Below are 5,654 nucleotides of genomic sequence, written 5' to 3'. Positions count from 1 at the left end.
TAGTGAGAAAGGGAATAACAAGATCTTATAAGTGTCAAGATCTAGACCATCAGTTTTGATAGCACTACAAGTCTTCAGAAAAGTGGATATGTGCTGCTGAGGATCCTCCAATGGATTTCCGTCGTAGGAACAATTGTTCTTGATTAGTGCAATGAATGGTGGCTTCATGTCATGCTATTCTTAATCTGCAGAGACTTCTTTTCCAATGATAGCTTTTTTTCTGACTTCCCTATTTTCCTGTAGCTTGCAAACAATCAGGAAAGACAAACAACAGCACTCTTGAGAATTGAGTGTAGTTAGTTGAGACAAACTCTCAAACCGTTGGCGAGTTGATAGAGGCAATTCTTCAAACAGTTAGTGTGTTAGTCAAAATTAAAGCAACAGAAAAGAAAAAGTGCTTGATCTAGACCTCCACTTCACTTAATCATTGTCAATCTATTTCAATCCCCGGCAACGGTGCCAAAAACTTGATGTGTGGAAAACGATCCAACACAAAACTCACCGGCAAGTGTACCGGGTCGCATCAAGTAATTGCAGGGAAGTATGAATTATTATTGGTTATGCAAAACAGTGTTTTTGGGTTTTGAAAAGGGTGTTGAATGAGAGAAGTGGTTTGCAGAAAATAAGAAATTAATAACTAATAAAACTCTTGGCAAGGTATGAAAACTGGAAGTCCTATCCTAGTTATCCTTATCAATGGTGATGAGAATTATACTGTTGCTCTCACTAAGTCAACCTCTAACTATGAAGGTCAGTTAAGTGGACAAATTAATTTAATACCTAAAGTCCTAGTCAACTCCTTAAGGAAAGACTAGAGTTATAGAAATCTAAATTAATCACCAAGAATAATAATTATCAATCACGATGAGTTTGATAACTCAAGAGTTACCAATTAATCAACCAAAGCCAATAGTAAATAATCTAAATTAAAAATAAGAAAAAGCAATCATGGGTCTGAAATACCTCAAATTATATTTAAATAAAGATGTCAATTCTAACATGGACAAGTTCATAAATCAAATTAGAAAGACAAATAAAAAGGACATTGAACCTGTAATTGAAGAAGTAGAAAATAATCCTAAGTCCTTTAAGAGGAGTCCTAATCCTAAGAGAGAGGATAGAACATCTCTCACTAAAAACTACATCTATATCCTAAAATTGTGTATTATGATTTGATCTGAAGTGATGATTTGAGTCTCTGCATGTTCCCTTTCTTTAATCTATGTTTCTGGGCCAAAACCTAGGTTGAAATGTGGCCCAGACTCTCTGCCAGCGACTTTTGTAATTCTGCAGATTGCGCACGTCATGCGGCCACGTCATCCACGCAATCGCGTCACTCAGCATTTTTCGTACCACGCGTGCGTGTCGTCCACGCATTCGCGTCATTCGCGCAGCTTCCAGTCCGCGTGGTCGCGTCAAACACGCAAACGCGTCACTCTGATTTCTTCCATTTTGCGCGGTCGCGTGAGCCATGTGACCGCGTGACTTCTCGCTGGTCATCTCCTCAATTCCTTGTGTTCCTTCCATTTTTGCATGCTTCCTCTTCATTCCTTACGCCACCCTTTCCCTATGAAGCCTGAAACACTTAACACACAGATTACGGTATCGAATGGTACGAAGGAAAATAAAAATATACAGCTAAAAGGTCTTTAGGAAGCAAGTTTTCAATCATAGAACAATTTGAGAAGGAATTGTAAATACATGCTAATCATATGAATAAGTGGGTGAAAAGCTTGATAAAACCACTCAATCAAACACAATATAAATCATAAAATAATGGTATCCAAATTTTTTTACATGAGTAGGTATCCAAATTTCCCAATATTCAAAATTAGAAACATGATACATTCCCTTATTACATGTTCTCACAATTTCCCCACACTTAGTTGATGTACAACCTCTATCTTAAGCTAACCAAAGATTCAATTGGGATATTTAATTTGTTTTTTTGCTTGAGGCTAGTGATGTGGTTATAGAACAGAAGGAGATTAAAAAGCTCAAAGTGGCTAACAAGGGTGACATAAAAGGGTTGGCTTTATTTGGGATAAGTGAGTTAATAATCAAATATGGCCTCAATTATATGCAGGCATGTAAATACACTAAATATTGGATATATAGATTGGAACAAAATAAAGATTACAATCATAGAGAAGAAAACACATAAGAAAAAAATTTATGGTTAAATAATGTAACCATATAAATAAGCTCAAAATCTCGCAGGTTGTGTATTCTTTGGCTCAAAAACCATGTTCAAAATACAACTTCCAAACAAATTTAACACATAGAAAATTTAAAAAAATTTTTTAGTTTAAATTAGTAAAATTTTTTAAAATAAGGTTTTAAAAAGAAACTTATTATTTTTCAACCAAGTAGTACTTAAATGCAAACAATCAACTACACATGCAATCTATTATGCAATGCAACAATGAACTAATAAAGAAAATAGAATATAGGTGTTGAGAAGAGAATAACTAACCCGTGGAGATCGGTATCGACCTCCCCACACTTAAAGATTGCACCATCCTCGGTGCATGCTAAGATGTACAAGTGGACGGGCTACTCCAACTGATGTCTTTCTCTATAGATTGTGCAGATTGACTTGTCTGTCTCCCCATTAAGAAGCTTTTTCTCTCTCTTCGTGGTGGCCATCCTGAAAGAAGAGAAAAAAGAAGGAAAGAAACCCAAAAATAAAGATAAGAACATAAATAAAATATGGATGTTAATGCCAAATAATAAAGGTCTCAATTACATGGTAGCTACAACATGCAAGTGAGAAAATAGTGGAAGCAAATGGCATATCAATAGTGCAAAAGTTGCAACAATGGAAAAGAGAGTGTGGGTAATGCAAGACAGTGTAAGTGCATATCAATGCAAGAGGAATATCAGTATTATAAAAATTAGCATTGACTTAAGAATAATAATACCCAATTAGAATAAAACAAGTCATGAAGCACCAGAATAATTCAGGAAAAGATGCAATAGTTGAAGAAGAGAATTTTGACACCAATGGAAAAAGAAGAAAGGAGGAAGAAAGAAATAAGAGGGAAAGAAAAGATTTAGATATGGGGAAGAAAAAGATAAGATATTTGGCAGATTTGGATAGGCTGTGCGCCGCTGGTGACGCGGACGCGTGAGTGACGCGTTCGCATGGATAGCGCTTCTATGAAATAACGCGGACACGTCATCCACGCGGTCACATGGATCGATTTGTGCCATTAGCGCGAGGGCAGCCTCGCGGTCGCGAAACTTTCTGTTTGAAACTCATATTGCCAAATCTTTGGGTGACGCGGTCTCGTGGTTGACGCGATCGCGTGGATGGCCTAAATTTGAAAATGGCGCGAATGCGTGGGGCATGCGTACGCGTGGTAGGGCTTGTGATTTTAGCACGAATCCAGCCCAATTCTAGCTCAACTTTCGGCCATATACCCTCCAGCCGCGCTTTCGCGTGACTCTCTGTTCAGTTTTCTTTTCTTTCGAATGCACTTGTGACGCGGACGCATCAGTGACGCTGTCGCGTCGCGTGCAAAATTTTTTTTTTTGATGCATTATGCAGAATACAATGAATGTCATGCAAAATTTCAAATTCAATCAAAACTCAAAAATAGAGTAAAAGGGATAGGGAACGATCATACCATGGTGGGTTGTCTCCCACCCAGCACTTTTAGTTATAGTCCTTAAGTTGGACATTTGGCGAGCTCCTTGTCATGGTGGCTTGTGCTTGAACTCATCCTGAAACTTCCACCAATGCTTGGACTTCCAATAAGCTCTATCAATAACAAGTAAATTTACCAAGCGTTGATGAAGTTCTCCACAAGCTTTGAGCTCCCAAAGTTGATCCTCATATATTCCTGGATCCCAAATCTTGTTTCTACACCCATCTTCAAGTTGATTATCATGATTCCATCTGGGTGGTTCAGCTTTAGAATTCTCACTGAAGCAGTCAAACAACTTCCTAGAAACATTCAATTGAGCTCTGCACCAACCTTTACGTTTAAACTCAAAGCTTCCAACCATAATGAACCTTGTAGGACAATTCTTACCACTGACCATCTTGCTCTTACTCTTAATGCCACAAAGAGCTCTAAGTTGACCATCCGTCTCCAGTAGCCCATATTCAAGTGGAATTAGAAAGCTAAGGGATATGAATTTTACCCACTTGAATGTTGTGAAGGATGATGGCAACTTAGGGGGAGGGGTTTCTAATGAACTTGCAAGCTCCACTCCTTTGTGTTCTTCTTTGACAACTACCACCTCTTTGCAAGCTCCTTCAATATCAACCTCTTCCTCTTGGTAGCTTTCTTCCAATTTAATTTCTTCTTCACTATTCACCAAGGGCATGGGAGGTTGTGCTTCTTCTTCTTTAATCACCATGTCAAGTCCAATGGGAGAGGATTCAAATGTAGATAAGAATTCATTAATGATTGAATCCATCTCTTGATCATCTCCTTCAAAGTCTTCAACCATGATATGCCTTGGAGGTTGTACACCTTCCTCAACATCAACATCAACCACCTTGGAAGAAGGCTCTATGAATAGACTTTCCAATGGAGGCTCAGCATCTCCTAAGTCTTCGACCACTTCTTCTTCTTCAATAGTTTCGACTTCATCTACTTGTTCCAGTAACAAGTCATGATCCTTACTGTCCACTGGAGTCTCTAACATCTCCATCATGCTACGTTTTTCAATAGATTCTCCACATTAAGCCATGGGGTTCCTTGAATGTCCGAACATCAAAAAGGTAATCGATTTATCGCTTGATACAGGTGTTTAAGTATAAAATTGTACTTCTTCTTGATGGTTTCTTTCCTATGACAACTCCCTTCAACTACTCCTTTATCTGCAAAGGTCTCTTCTACCTTCACCTTTAGTGCCTTCTCTAGCTCCTTACGAAGTATGGATTCGCGAGGATGATCCCTTCTCTTTTGTTCCATGTCAATAGCATTATTGGGATCATGTTGCTCTTGGATTGATGGATGTGGGGGCTCTTCCATAGATGGTGGTGATGGGATGGAGAGATCATCCTGTGGTTGAGATGGAAGTGCACTGGAGCTTGAGGGTTGAGTATTTATGGTAGAAGATTGGTCTATGTAGGATATAAGATTTTGGAGTTCAGAGGTGAGACCCCTGAGAGAGGTAAGTGTGTTCTCCATGGAGGTTTGGGATAGATAGGAGGGTTCAGCTTGATAATGATAAGGAGATGGTGTACATTGAGGTGGTGGTTCATGAGAGTAATTGTGTTGGAATGGGGGTGGTTCTATGTATGGTTCATGTGGCTCATACGGTGGTTGGTGTGGTGGATAGGGGTTAGGGTCATATGGAGGTGAATGGTGGAAAGGGGTTTGCAAGTATGGTGGTCCAAAGTCATGTTGAGGAGGGGGTTCATAGGCATATGGTGGTGGTTGTTGATAATCAAAAGAGTGTTCACCATAGCCATTGCCTTGATATGCATCACATAATGGTTGTTGATAGTCCATTGGAGGTGGTTGTTGCCATGAGGGTTGATCAAATCCTTGTGGCTCCTCCCATCTTTGATACTTCCAACCTTGATGCTTGTTGTCATTATAATCTCCTCTTCCTGCAACTTAATTGTAACCAGACTCATAGCCAAAGGGGTGAGAGTTCATAGTAGTGAGAGAAAATAAAAATAAAAATTA

The sequence above is a fragment of the Arachis hypogaea genome, chromosome 2 (assembly GCF_003086295.3).
Source record: "Arachis hypogaea cultivar Tifrunner chromosome 2, arahy.Tifrunner.gnm2.J5K5, whole genome shotgun sequence".
Taxonomy (NCBI): domain Eukaryota; kingdom Viridiplantae; phylum Streptophyta; class Magnoliopsida; order Fabales; family Fabaceae; genus Arachis; species Arachis hypogaea.
This window is presented reverse-complemented; position numbering follows the sequence as displayed.